The following is a 16,062-nucleotide window of genomic DNA, read 5'->3' as shown; positions in this document are numbered from 1 at the left end:
ACTTGTAGTTAAAACATGATTTCCCCTCAAATTATTATTTAAAATAATACTTAGACATAGGTCCAATATTTATAGTAGAGTTAATTCGTAAATCAATAGGATGGAAGGACCCAATATTACTGTACGCAAGTACATGATTAGAAAATACAAAACACTGTTCATGTTTCAAATATCTCTAACTACTGCATAAATACTTTATTTAATTTTAACCCAAATTTAAAGCTGAGGGAATAAGAGTCCTTTTGTGAGTAATATCGGTATAGACACTAAAATTGTGCCCCGAATTTTCAAATCGTATTTTTGAAAGTGACTTTGCTGCTATCTAGTGGTAAATATTAAGTATTACAGGGTGGGATTTGTGATTTATGAATGGCAATTTCTCATTGTACTAGTACTGCGTGTGCCTTTTAATTTTCTTTAATCGGTAAAATTATGATATAAATAAATATCTTAGGAATTTAACTAGTAATAAGAATCTGAGTTAGGACATTGAAGGCTAAAGTCTATTTTCGTATATCGAGATTTCTTCCCCGCCTTTGTTTTTCTTCTTAAATCAGCCCTAAATTCTAAAATACCAAAAGAAAAAATAAATAAGAGAAGGTATACTATAGCAAAAATAGATTTTACGATTTACAAATTCCTTCAAAACAGTGATCGTCCATTCAGTCCAAACATCATGTACAGGGTGAGAATGATTACAATTCTCTTCAAAATTCGCAATAAATAGAATAAAATCATTAATAAAGGTAAACAAAAAAAAATAGATAAGTTTTGTTTTGTTGAAATTCCTGCTGAAATATGTTTGTATAGTTTGTGTGTAAGTGTCCTGCAATGACGAGTTCAACAGCGCCACCTGCTGGTATGGTATAAGGTTTAGCTTCCCCTCTGATTTTATGACCGGAAGGCGGATATTGTTAGCGCTGCTAACGGTAAGCCACCATCTTTTTGGTGCTACGCAAAAAGTTAATTGACAACATTAAAACCACAACTGACAAATCTTTTAACATACACAGTAATGTCATTGATGTTGTCAAGCTGTTTGGATTTATTTTCGTTTTGTTTCTGTCGCCATTTATGTTAGTTTTGCCGAGACGTTGTACTGGACTGAAATGCTAGTTTGCCTCAGATGTTGAGAACCAGCAGTGCTAACCACATGGTGTGTGTATGTTGTGTCGCTCATTGCAGGTAAACTGTTCCCATTTTTACACTAGTTATTGTAATTATTTCTGTTTTCACAAATATATTAAAAGGAGGATGTTGGTTAAAATTCAGATTAAAAATTATGTCTATCTATCTATTTAGACATCTATCTATCTATTTAGACATCTATCTATCTATTTAGACATCTATCTATCTATTTAGACATCTATCTATCTATTTATCTATTTAGACATCTATCTATCTATTTAGACATCTATCTATCTATTTAGACATCTATCAATCTATCTATTTAGACATTTACCTATCTAGACATCTATCTATCTAGACATCTAGAAATCTATCTATAAAATCCATCAGAAAGAGAGTAGGCAGGTATGCAGGCAGGCAGATAGTTAGGTATATAGGTTTGTAGGTGTTCAGGGTTTATGTGGTTTTTAGGGCCACCTGGATGGGCAAAAGAACCATGACAGTGTCCCCTGCAGGAAGGAAGGAAGGTAGTTAGGTAGGTTGGTTGGTCGCTAGGTAGGTAGTTAGCTAGGTCTAATGGTAGGTGAGTAGGTAGGTAGGTTGACCGATAGCTAGGTCAGAAGGTAGGTAGGTAGGTAGGTAGGTAGGTCGACCGATAGCTTGGTCAGAAGGTAGGTAAGTAGGTAGGTCGCTTGGTAGGTAGTCAGCTAGGTCTAATGGTAGGTGAGTAGGTGGGTAGGTAGGTAGGTCGATCGATAGCTAGGTCAGAAGGTAGGTAAGTAGGTAGGTCGCTTGGTAGGTAGTCAGCTAGGTCTAATGGTAGGTGAGTAGGTGGGTAGGTAGGTAGGTCGATCGATAGCTAGGTCAGAAGGTAGGTAAGTAGGTAGGTCGCTTGGTAGGTAGTCAGCTAGGTCTAATGGTAGGTGAGTAGGTGGGTAGGTAGGTAGGTCGATCGATAGCTAGGTCAGAAGGTAGGTAAGTAGGTAGGTCGCTTGGTAGGTAGTCAGCTAGGTCTAATGGTAGGTGAGTAGGTGGGTAGGTAGGTAGGTAGGTAGGTAGGTCGATCGATAGCTAGGTCAGAAGGTCTGTAGGTTGGTAGGTCGATCGGTAGCTAGGTCGGAAGGTAGATAGGTATTTAGGTCTGCCGGTGGAAAGGTAGGTAGGTAGGCTAGTTGGTAGATCGCTAGGTAGGTAGTTAGCTAGGTTTAATAGTAGGTAGGTAGGTAGCTAGGTCGGAAGGTAGATAGGTAGGTAGGTCTGTCGGTACAAAGATAGGTAGGTAGGTAGATAGATAGATAGATACTTTATTCTTCCCCGAAGGGAAATTTACATTTCCAGCAGCATCCCTGAGCTGAGAACAATACAATAATAAAGCAAAAAGAATACAATATACAAATACCCAATGTGACGTGCAAATGCCCACTGTAGCGTGTTATATGGAATATCTAAATAGTGCTACACAGAATACATATTGCAATAAGATTCGGTAATATGCAATGTAGGTGGTGTGGTTTAATGTGGGCTTTTACTCTGCCGGGTAGAGTTAAAGAGCCTCATGGCATGAGGAAGAAAAGATCTCTTCAGTCTGTCCGTAGTACAAGACAGTGACAGCAGTCGGTCGCTGAAACTGCTCTTCTGTCTGAAGATAATGCTGTGTAGTGGATGCGATGGATTGTCCATGATTGACCGCAGCTTTTCCAGTGCCCGTCTCTCAGCTACTGTTGTTAGGCTGTCCAGCTCTTTGCCCACAACAGAGCTCGCTTTCCTAGCCAGTTTATTGAGACGAGAGGCATCCTTCTTCTAGGTAGGTAGGTAGGTTGGTTGGTAGGTCACTAGGTAGGCAGTTAGCTATGTCTAATGGTAGGTAGGTCGATCGGTAGCTAGGTCGGAAGGTAAGTATGTAGGAAGGTTGGTTGGTAGGTCGCTGAGTAGGTAGTTAGCTAGGTCTAACGCTAGGTAGGTAGGTAGGTCGATCGATCGGTAGCTAGGTCGGAAGGTAGGTAGGTAGGTCTGTCGGTAGAAAGGTAGGTGGGTAGGTATGTAGATAGGTAGGTAGGTAGTTAAGTCGGTTAGTAGGTAGGCACGTAGGTAGGTCACTCGGTATGTCGGTAGGTAGGTATGTTGGCAGGTGGCCTTTCCACTTTTTTTTTTGCTGAATGTTGCAGCTCTTCTATTATATTCTATTTAGATTCAATCATTACTGGAATTAGCGGCAAAGCTATATTTGGTTCTTAAGGCCTACCCGTCGGGCACAAGAACCTCGCCAGTGACCCCCTACTTAAGCACACCATATTAAACACCGTATTCATTAAGTTTTGATGAGGATGCAAAATCTCTCTTCATTTTTCTTTTGTTGTCTCCTTCCCACCAAATTCCCTGTTTTTCAATTCTCAGCTCTAATGGATGCCGCGAACGGTAAATTGATACTGGCTGGATTTACAGAGCGCAGTTAGGCGACCAATCTAGCGTTGATTTGTCAAGCATCACTCTTCATTTGCGGGACCTGCAGGACACGCCGCTGCCAGTCCCCGGGGGGCTGACATATGTTGTTTTCTTGTTTTGATTGCAATTATGGGATGTGTCTGCATATTAAAAACGACGTTTAATGCGGACGCTGAATTATGGCTACGGCAAACTGGAAGGGGGGGATGCAGACGGAGGGGATCTGGGTAATCACGAGGGACGTTTTTACATCACTCACTCTTTCTAAGCCTTCACTCAAAGCTAAAAAAATAGTATTCTGCATATTAAATTTGAATATAATTGTGTTTAATTTTTTGCATATTGTTGTTTTTTGGGTTTCCAAGCATGTGGTAGCAACAATGGCAAAATGGTATTCATCCATCCCACTATTTTCCAAAGATGAGCCCCACCACCCCAATAAGATACTCAGGGTTGGGTAGGGTGACTTTAACTTGATTACTTTTAATTACTTTTGGATTACTCCAATACCAAATATGAAATGTAAAATGAAATGATCTGCATTTATATAGCGCTTTTCAAGTCAATGACTTCCCAAAGCGCTTTACAATGTGCTCCACATTTCCCAATAGCGGCCTTGTATTGCAGCCATGTAAGACGCCAACCTGCTTATTGGGGGTGTTAGGGGTTCAGTGTCTTACCCAAGGACACTTCGACATGTAACACGGACGAGCCGGGATTCGAACTGGGATCCCTTGATCCCAAGACGAGCGCTCTACCTCCTGAGCTACTGCCGCCCCTAAAAAATGAAATGATCCGCATTTATATAGCGCTTTTCAAGTCAATGACTTCCCAAAGCGCTTTACAATGTGCTCCACATTTCCCAATAGCGGCCTTGTATTGCAGCCATGTAAGACGCTAACCTGCTTATTGGGGGTGTTAGGGGTTCAGTGTCTTACCCAAGGATACTTCGACATGTAACACGGACGAGCCGGGATTCGAACTGGGATCCCTTGATCCCAAGACGAGCACTCTACCTCCTGAGCTACTGCCGCCCCTAAATAATGAAATGATCCGCATTTATATAGCGCTTTTCAAGTCAATGACTTCCCAAAGCGCTTTACAATGTGCTCCACATTTCCCAATAGCGGCCTTGTATTGCCGCCATGTGAGACGCTAACCTGCTTATTGGGGGTGTTATGGGTTCAGTGTCTTACCCAAGGATACTTCGACATGTAACACGGACGAGTCAGGATTCGAACTGGGATCCCTTGATCCCAAGACGAGCGCTCTACCTCCTGAGCTACTGCCGCCCCTAAAAAATGAAATGATCCGCATTTATATAGCGCTTTTCAAGTCAATGACTTCCCAAAGCGCTTTACAATGTGCTCCACATTTCCCAATAGCGGCCTTGTATTGCAGCCATGTGAGACGCTAACCTGCTTATTGGGGGTGTTAGGGGTTCAGTGTCTTACCCAAGGACACTTCGGCATGTAACACGGACGAGCCGGGATTCGAACCGGGATCCCTTGATCCCAAGACGAGCGCTCTACCTCCTGAGCTACTGCCGCCCCATGCTAATAAAAGACAAAATAAACGAAATATGAATACAATTATGACTCACAACACGTGGTAAGCTTTCTCTCCTGGCTTTGATCGCCGGCAAAACAAACATAAAATGCGACAGAAACAAAATGAAAATAAATCCAAACAGCTTGCCAACATCATTTTTGCCGTTCCATGTATTCCGTTACTCCCCGAGCCTGCACAAAATTTAGTCATTTTATTCATATTTAGTTCCTTTTGTCTTTTATTAGCATATTTGGTATTGGAGTAATCCAAAAGTAATTGAGAATAATCCAGTTAAAGTTACCCTACCCAACCCTGTTCATAGCCATGAACTAGCTATTGAGGGTGGGAACGGTTCAGACGTAGCACTACTGAAGGCCTAGGTGTGCAAGGATCAGCCTGCCACTGCTAAAGACACAACAACAATGTCAAGAAATCAGAAAAGGGGCAGAGCCAGGCTTAATAGCTGCCGTCAATCTCTCCTTTGACCTCTCCGCCGCATTCCTAGCCTCCTTCGCTTATTACTCATATTTTCGACGCTCGTCAAACCCCAAAAAATGCAACCCTACCCAGCCCTGAAGATACTAAATATATTAAAAGTTTTATTCTTATAACTGCACGAAATCAAAAATTGCAGTTTGGAAAGGTTTTTTTTTTTCAGGTCGCGTATTCACAAAGGTGTGTGTTGGTATTTATCAGTATGTACCAATAATATGTATCAGTTTCAATACAGGCCTTTTTAAGGTATTGTTATCTCCACTGGTAGGAAAACTATGGGATTTAATATGGCCAGTGGCAGAATATTTTGCTCATTTGTAGTGTTTTTTCGTTTACTTTTTTCAAATAAATACATTAAAAAACATTCAAAATATATTTAAATTAAAAAAAAGTCAAATCTATCTGCTAAAATAACAATATTATTTATTTCACTACATGTTTTCCTGAGGGGCAGCACGGCGGCGCAGTGGTTAGCGCTTGTGCGGCACAGTTCATGTCATGGGAACCTGTCCCGGGTTCAAATCCAGCTCCAGACTTCCTGTGCGGAGTTTGTATGTTCTCCCCGTGCTTGCGTGGGTTTCCTCCGGGCACTCCGGTTTCCTCCCACGTTCCAAAAACATGCATTTCAGGTGAATTGGCCGGTCCAAATTGTCCCTAGGTGTGAATGAGCGAATGAGTTGTCTGTCCCTGTGTGCCCTGCAATTGGCAGGCAACCAGTTCAGGGTGTCCCCTGCCCACTGCCCGCAGATGGCTGGGATGGGCTCCAGCCCCCCCGCGACCCTAATGAGGATAAGCGGTACGGCTGATGAGATGAGATGTTTTCCTGAATGTTTTTGATTTGGCTTCTTGTTATGTAAAAAGGTTTTCTTGTCATATTTACAGAGGCTGGTACGCTGTACTTGCCCAAGACACACCACGGGAAAAGGTGCTCCGACGACCCTAGTGGTTAAGGGATCCAACCACCTATCCACCCTACCAATACTAGGTATTGGTGCCAATACGGGCCTCTTTTCTTTTTTTAAAGAAATCTGTATCCACCATGGTAGTAAAACAATGTAATTCTATATAGTTGAAGGCAGATAATTTTGTTTATTTAAAATGATTTTTTATTTTTATTTTTTTAGCAAAATGACAATGCCTTTTTAAAGGATTTGGTATATCTAATCGAAGCAAACTGATATAATGTAATAATGGCCATTGACAGATAATTTCCTTATTTTAAGTTATTTAATTGTCATAATGTGTCGTGGGAAATTTTCCAAATGAATGTGCCTGTACGGTCTAGCATAAACTATCTTTTGTGGGATTTTTTCAGATGAAAGAAATGTGGCTCAAAAAAGGTTGAAAAATTTTAAGGAATCTTTTTTTTTCATGTTAAAAATGATAGAATCAAAAGATATCCAAATGAACAAAATAATATTTCAAAAACAGTAAAAATAACTGCCAACAGAACAAGAATATGTTACTTGAAATTGTATTTATTTGACTTATTTTACAATATTTTTTTCTCAAATACTGGTTTGTGATTTGCACGACCTATGCAAATTTATATAAAAATGTAATGTATGTTTTACTAGGAGTACAACCACTGGACTGGAGTATTTAGCATTAGCATAGGTATAGTGTATTTTTTTTTTAATATATATACAAATCTCATGCTTTGATGATTATTGTATATATATCTTTTTCTACATGTTTAAACATTTTTTGAATGAATGAAAACTTTATTCGAACATTAAAATAAAAACAGAACAAAAACAATAACTCAACAACAAGATCATGTTACATAATATGTTCGAAGAAGGGTAGTAAGAAGCAAATGCTTATATTCCCTACCCCTCCATCTTCCCTATTAAATACACCAATGATATAACAACAATCGTAATAATATTAATAATAACAATTATGATATAACAATAGCAACAATAACACAAAGTTAACCATAGTTCTAGACGCACTATTCCTAATCTCCCGTATCACTCATACCCCGTTTTCTTCATCTCTGTATTCCGCCAGGAATGTTTTTTTCTATTTAAAATCGAACAAGCGAATAGTTGGACATTGTTTGATCTCGTCTTGTAAATTGTTCCAAAGTTTGACTCCACACACAGACACACACATACTTTTCCTGGTGGTTCTCACCTTTGGGATTATGAATTTACCACAGCCCCTTAAACTATAATTTCCCTCTTTCCGAATGAATACTTTTTGGAGGTTTTCTGGCACTATGTTTTTGTCGATCTTAAATAGCAGTTGTGCAGTGAACATTTTTTACTAAATCATCCAATTTTAATAATTTGGACTGCAGGTATAAAATATAAGTATGATCTCGATATCCTACCCTGTGTATGGTTCTAATTGCATGTTTTTAGAGGATAAATACACATGCACAAATAAAGCACAGTGGCTATCTAATTGTGGATTTTGCACATCTGTTCTCCTCTGCACTATCGTACTCCAGTGTTATTGTTATTGTATAGTGACTTGTTTACCTGACTGCCCATTTTGCACATCTGGTTAGCTGCTCCTCTTGCACTCTTTGCACTACTGTATAATACTATACATAGCTATAATTATTTAGTATATTATTAGTACTTCAATACTCCAACTCAATACATCATTTTATTTATATCTGTACAACAAGGAAACTGTGCGGGTCAGATGTATCGACATTTCGTTCTGTATACGCGTGTACAAGAATGACAATAAAGTAGATCTGAATCTGAGGATAATGCAAGTACAGTAGCCTGCTTTTTGTCTTCCAGGCTGCAAACGCTTTCAAATCTCTGCGGTCCGACGTAGCAGCTGCTACCTCCACCGGCAAAATGAGTTGAGGTGGCATCACGGCACACACATCCTCACTTGTGCAAACTTGCCTTATTAGTTGCACAGATTGGCTCGAGATGCCCGTGACCTCTCGGCGTCCCCTAAATGCAGACTTATTGTGATTTAAGCATGATTGGCAGTGCCGGTTATTAATTCTAATTTTGGGCACATATGCAGCAGTGGCGGGCAGAGGGCAGGCTGCCGCGTGTGCCAACCCGGTGCCACGCCGAGGCTAATTCACTATGACGTGCTCTCAGAGCGTGCACGTCCGGCTTTCCCTCGATACTCTGCACGGTGGCCACGCGAAAACTGCACTGGAGAGGAGATTATAAGCGATACTGCACACATACAAACTCGCTCGGACATAAATCCAGTTTATCTGCACTCGAGAAAGCACCCGTGAGAGGCTTTTTCGGCTGTAAATTACACTTGCTCTCACATAAAACATCACACTCTCGCGTATGCACAACTGTACTCTCGTGCAGACATTGTCATACCCATGCACAGATACTATTAATCTTATTCACACTACTATACTCTTACACATACTATTATACTCTCATACACACTCTATACTCTCTTACACATACCTCTATAGTCTCATACACTCACTACCATACTCTCACACGCACTGCTACAGTCTCTTACACTTAAAACTACTTTCTCTTACACAAACTACTATACTGTTTAAATCATATTACTACTCACTTTTACACGCTACTATATTCCCTCATAATTACCGCTATACTCTCATACACACACTACCATACTTTCTCGCACAAAATACTCTCCTCTCACACATATGGTACTATACTCACAAAGATGCTACTATAGATTCTCACTCACACTATTATACTCTCATACACACACTACTATAATCTTTCACACACAGTGTTATACTTTCTAAATGATATTACTACTCGATTTTACACACTACTATACTTACTCACAATTACCAATATACTCTCGTTCACACACTACCATGCTTTCTCACACACAATACTCTCACACACAAATGTTACTATACTTACAAAGATGCTGCTATAGACTCTCAAACACACACTATTATACTCTCATACACACTACTATACTCTCAAATTTACCACCATAGTCTCATATACACACTACTGTACTCTCTGGCACGCAGTACTATGCTCTCACACACATATCACTATAGACTCTCACAAACACTCTTTTACTCTCTCACTCACACTACTATACTCCCACTCACACTTCTTATTGTACTCTCTTACACACACTATTTATTCTCACAAAGAATTAAAATATGGGTGGTTTTCACGCCTAGTGTAATGATAGCCTGACCTCAGCGTTGGTTTATTTTGATTACTTTGGGTAATCAAAGTTTTGTACACTGATTTGTGTGTTTATGTTGTACAGTTCAAACTGGAGTTGCATTGGCAAATGTAAAATCCCCCAGAATTTTTCCTTGACCTCCTGTAGGTTTTAGATCAGGTGATGGTGTCATAATAGTCTGTAGTTTGCAATAATCTGTGGTCTGTGCAGCCCTTTGAGACTTGACCATGTTCTGACTGTCTTCGTTTTCTTAAGGTATAATAAGAAAATAATAAAAGAATAGGTACAAGATTATTATATTATTTTATTTATGATTTTACTGCAGTGCAATCTGAAACAAATTATGTTTTTAAATATATGCACTGCGTAATGAGCAGATACGAACAGACTCAGAGACAGTTTCTTCCCCACAGCCATTACCACCCTAAACAGACACCGCACAAAAAACTGAAAACTGTTGCAAAAAAACTACCTCACACGTATGTAAAATGGTACTCACGTACATGCTGTCTGCACTATGTTTGTTCACTGCTCAACAGACACCGCACAAAAAAAAAAAAAAAACACTACCTCATACGAATATAATGTTACTCATGTCTTGTTCTTGCACATGTCGACTGCACTACGTTTAATGCTCAAATTGCACAATGTCTGACCATTTCCTGTTTCATGCTGACTATTTTTGCACTATGATGACTTTGCACCAAATGCAATATTGCACAACCGTTACGATACCGACGTTATCACGACAACCCTGTATGTAACATCCCACATGCCGACATTTCTTGTGTAAATACCATGTAAATTATAACTATAGCCTTATCCCCCTTGTCTTATAACATTATCTTCTCTGTTCCTTTATCTTCTTGCTCATACCTCACTATGAATGTGTAAAACTGGAGTGTCATGCCCAATTTCGTTGTCACAATATGTTAGCCCATTTGTAACAATGACAATAAAGGTATATTCTATTCTATTCTATTCTATAATTACTATAACAATTCATTAATTGTTGCCACCTACTGATGAGGATGACTGTTACAGTCTCATACTTTTTTAAAAACATTACATTTTAGTTTCTTGATTCAAATTCGTCCCAAAGGGGGCATCTGATTTGGAATTAGAGAATGGTTTACAATACTGTCAAATATTAAATTAAAATATCACACAGAATATATCAGATGTAATGTCAAGTATTGTCTGATTTTTACTTATACAATTCTAAAAAATAAAAACTGACAAAAATTGTTGATTTTTTTCATTTTTCAAGGCTTTTATGGACAATATTTGCGTTTGGGATTTGGAAGTAATGTTAAAATACTTTTAACCACACTATTCTTAAGTAATATTTTATTGTCCTACAATGGACCAGCTAATCAATTACGTATTACTGATCTTATGTCTAAATTTCAGTGTCTTTTTTAAAATTTTGCTTTTAAAAACTGCAAAAATCCTGCATGAAAAAGTAAAATAACTTAAAAAATAAAGGATAGCAAGTTAAAAATTGGCATTTCATTGTTCTTTTAGAAGGTACTTATATGAATATTTAATACAATTATTTATATATATATATATGTAAATTTCCTTATAATACAAATTATTCTACTCACTTCAGGAATATTTTGTCTCATTTTATGAATTATTTAGAATATTCTAGCAAAACCTTCTGCCAAGAAGGATTATTTTACGTCACCAAACTGCAAAAATTATATGTGTTTCCTTGGCAGACAATTACTCACATTTTACGTAATATTTTTCTTATTTTATTTGAAAAAAAAGTCGTTAAAAATATTAGTAGGTATGGGAAAATAATACCAAGCATTTGATCGGTTTTCCAACTGCATTATTTATTTACTTTTGCACTTTAATGTGTATTTAATTCCTGGATGTAAATATATGCATCTCAAGTATTGTGATTTAAGTTGTGTTGCGTTTGGAGAAGCGAAAATAATTTTTAAAAAAATTGATTGATTTTCTTAGATCAGTAGTCTGATTTGAAATTTTATTTTTGAATACATATAAATGTCAATCAAAAGCAGCAGCATTACCAATAATGGGACGAAACAGTATGAAAATAAATCCTTTTAAAATGGTCCGACTGCACACCCCAAAAAAAACCATTGTTCCTCGTTCTCCTCTAGGTGGCGTTGTAACGCTATGTACTGGAAATGCATCCAAACGCATCAAGACTGACCGAAGCAATGCCTGCAGTTTAGTTGGAGGCCACAAATGACCCAATATCAATTAAATATAATATATAAAAGTGTTCAGTCTAATTTTAAATGCGCTCCCATACACTTTCTATTGCCAAACTGAAACATACATATTAAATACCTGGATTACAATGAAACAAATCAAATTTTGGGGTTATGGATAATCTGTAGGTAGCAAAAAAGAACCCAAATACATAAAAATAAATAATTCCAATGTTAGGATGGTTTCACTATATTTTCAAAATAATACTAAAAGTGTTTAGACTCGTATAAGAAAAATAATAGCACGTGTTCTTTTCCATGTGTTGTCAATAACGTATCTAAAAAATAGTGTGTGCGTGTGTATGTTAATATTTATACCCAAGAAGGTCTATCAATCTATCTATCTAAACATCTATCTAGACATCTATCTTTCTAGACATCTATCTATCTAGACATCTACCAAATACACCCACCCACCCAAACTGACCTACCTACCTACCTACCCTACTTTTCCCCACCCAACAACCAGGAGCACCAACAACACAAACACACAATGGATAAAATAAAATAAAAACAAAATAAACAATGAAAAAACGAAATTCTAAAATAAATACACCTATGGCCAGGCAAAGACTAACCATGTCAGGAAAGGGACCCGGTGGAGGCTTATCCACACTGATAGGCATGGCTTCAGATGACATTAAAGCATATACAGATGAAATAGTACCGGGCCTAAAATTGAACCTTGTGGAACCCCACATTTAACTATGTGGATGATGGAGGGACATGCATTCATTCTTACGAAGAGATGTCAGTCAACCATAATTTTATTTATCCGTCCATCCATCCTTTGATCAATCCATCTGTCTGTCTATCCATGAATGCAAGCATCCATCCATCCATCTAGCATCCATCTATCCATCCATCCATAATCCATCCATCCACCAATTCAGCCATCTATCCATCCATTCATCCATTCATCCATCCACCAATTCAGCCATCTATCCACACCTGCATCCATCCAGCCATCCATCATCCATCCATCCATAAATCCATACACCCATCCATCCAACCATACATCATCCATCCATCCATAATTTCATCCATCCATCCACCCATGCATCCATCCATCCATCCACCCGTGCATCCATCCATCCATCTAGCCATAAATTCATCCATCCATCCACAAATTCAGCCATCTATCCACACATACAAACAAACATCCTTCCATCCATCCATCCATCCATCCATCCATCTATCCAGCCATAAATTAATCCATCCATCCACAAATTCAGCCATCTATCCACACATACAAACAAACATCCTTCCATCCATCCATCCTTCCATCCATCCATCCATCCACCAATTCAGCCATCTATCCACACCTGCATCCATCCATCCATTCATCCATCATCTATCCATCCATAAATTCTGCCATCCATTCATCCACAAATCCATACACCCATCCATCCATCCAACCATACATCATCCACTCATCCATCCATCCATCCATCCATCCATAATTTCATCCATCCATCCACCCGTGCATCCATCCATCCATCCACCCGTGCATCCATCCATCTAGCCATAAATCCATCCATCCATCCACAAATTCAGCCATCTATCCACACATACAAACAAACATCCTTCCATCCATCCATCCTTCCATCTATAAATTCTGCGATCCATCCACACTTACAAACATCCATCCATTCATCTATCTATCCATCCATCCATAAATCCATACACATACACACATCCATCTAATCATCCACCAATCCACCCATCCAGCCAGCCAGCCAGCCAGCCAGCCAGCCTGCCACTGAGCCAGCCATCCATAAATTGTCCATTTTCTTAATACACATTTTGCAGTGAACCTTTTCAGTCACAAAACATGATTTTAGCCTCACAAAAAACAGTCACGAACACGTAATTTTAATAAAATCATCTCAATTTCGTGACATTTTTATACAACTCTCTAAAAAAAAAATCCATCAAGTCATAATACTTCACTCCAAATCTGGACAGGGATTGAATCATTTCTCCATTGACTGCAAACGCTACCGTGCTTACTTATCTTGTCAGACTTGGTTAAGCCTCATTAAGTCCAAAGAGCTATCAGACAACCTCACTCCATAAAGGCAACACTGTTAAACAGGGGTGGTGGGATCCATTGTCTTTGTACCGGACGACACACATGGATGCGCAAAGGACAGACATTATTTTAGTATAATTACAGTTATGTTGTTTTTATGTGATCTTGACATATAAAAGAGGCCAAGGAAGCCGTGGAGAGAATAACGTGAAATAAAAGCCGAACGGACGCACAATGCCCGAGGAGCAAAGAACAATCTTTCATTTATTCAATTAGCTAACGAGGCGAGGGAGCCAGACCGAGACAGACGATTGATGGCGAGGTAGAGCTTTTCTCAGCAGGTAAAGCTTACTCAGGACTTTTTCACGTGTCTCTTTTGGCTTCTTTGTCTTTTCCATTCATGCAAAAAAGATCCAGGAAAGGGGAAAATAGGAACGAGAATTTCAAGGTGACATTTTTAAAGCCACTTAAACTCTTGAGTTAAAGATTGAAAGTACCGTAAAATCCGGACTATAGAGCGCACCTGATTATAAGCCGCACCCACCACTTTTTAAGTGATTTGCCATTTTTGTACTTACACAAGTCGCGTGCGCACGCATTAAAACTTGTGATACAACACAAGTTTAATCCAGACCTACCTGTAAATTCCACGATTGTAATTAAACAAATAGTAGAAAATCTTAGAACCTTAATTGGCATCAGGAATGGAAAATGATACCCGTAATTAACGTATGATGCAGACTTGTAAAGTCCAAGTCCCTTTGAAAGTAATCCAAGGAAAGAATATGTATATTTCCAAAGTTAAGGGTGGGAAAAATATATATCCACTATTGTCCGCTGCGACAACAGACAGATCTACCGGTAACTCAGCTTTACCCCACTTCCCATCAGCCCGCGTTTGCTCTGCCCCTTCTTTTTGATTCTCTCGTAGAACACATAACAGAATAAATCTCTAAAATAAATACATTACAAAAATATACAGTTGCAAATACATATTATACATGGTTACACATATTTACAAAGAAAGACGGTACACCGAGAGAGTTTTCAGAGCTTTAATAATAATAATATAACTTTCATCCCAAAACCGTTCCTTTGAAAGGTACCAACACGCTAGTAGGATCACGCTCGCAATGCATCAAACGTGTCTGTCAAAAGAAAGTATCCCGTAGTTGTGAAATTCAAGTTAGATCCCCCTCAACTTCCTCCTCATAACTATCGCCATCAAGGGCGTCTTCCTCATTATCGAAACGTACCTTTCCTTTACAGGCAACGGATGCATAAACTTAGAGGTTGCAGTCTTTCTATTCTACTGGTCTTAGTCTTACCTTTTATACTTCAACGCTTCTGGTGGCCGTTAGAAAAATTACATAAATTGGCCGCTTCGTTGAATAAGCCGCAGGGTTGAAAGTTAGGGAAAAAAGTAGCCGCTTATAGTCTGGAATTTACGGTAGTCAAATTTATTTATATAGCCCTTAATCACAAAAATGTCTCAAAGGACTGCACAGGATTACAATAACACCATTACCTGATCTTAAACCAGCATGCGGGCAAGGAAAAACTCAAAACCTCAGCGTGAGGAAAAAAAGAAACCATGAGAAGGGGCCTCACAAGTGGTAATCCCCCTTCCAGGATGACCAGGGTGGAATAGATTGGATAGTTTGGCTTATTTTCATACATTTCTTTTTTTTCCTAGCAAAACTTATACCAGTATGATAAAATTGTCATGTCCTGCACGGTTGTCATGGCGCCCAGCTGGCCCTGCCCCTTGACACCGGCTGACCTGCATTGCCTGATTACTCCTATGGGTACTTAAACGCGCCTTTTGGAACCGCCCTTTGCCAGGACGTTGTTTACCCTCGTTGAAAACTTGTTGATACCTGTTTATTCTTGTTTTGCTTGTTGGACTTTGTTGCACTCCGGTGTAACATTCTGAGAGATTCCTGCAAATTCTGTTTAATCCCGTTAAATGCCTAGTCTGTAGTTTTGCCTGCATTTGAGCCTGCTTTGTTTTGT

The 16,062-nt window shown here is 38.9% G+C and overlaps 1 protein-coding gene across 2 annotated transcripts in view; it reads left to right on the top strand.

Moving 5' to 3' along the window:
- The first annotated feature begins 908 nt into the window (after positions 1–908).
- Positions 909–16,062, top strand: part of vrk2 (VRK serine/threonine kinase 2) — a 124,019-nt gene continuing 108,865 nt past the window's right edge. The window contains exons 1-2 of one of the 2 annotated variants that reach the window (XM_088350911.1): positions 909–929; positions 6,499–6,601. The gene's annotated coding sequence lies outside the window, so the exon portion shown is untranslated. Of the gene's footprint in view, positions 1,186–6,498; positions 6,602–16,062 lie in introns of both variants that reach the window. The other variant, XM_088350910.1, reaches the window with a different exon arrangement.

This window comes from Urocampus carinirostris, chromosome 13 (genome assembly GCF_059441175.1).
Source record: "Urocampus carinirostris isolate Australia breed hairy pipefish chromosome 13, RoL_Ucar_1.0, whole genome shotgun sequence".
Classification (NCBI taxonomy): Eukaryota; Metazoa; Chordata; class Actinopteri; order Syngnathiformes; family Syngnathidae; genus Urocampus; species Urocampus carinirostris.
The sequence above is the reverse complement of the archived record's forward strand: the minus strand, read 5'-3'. Positions and strand labels throughout refer to the sequence as shown.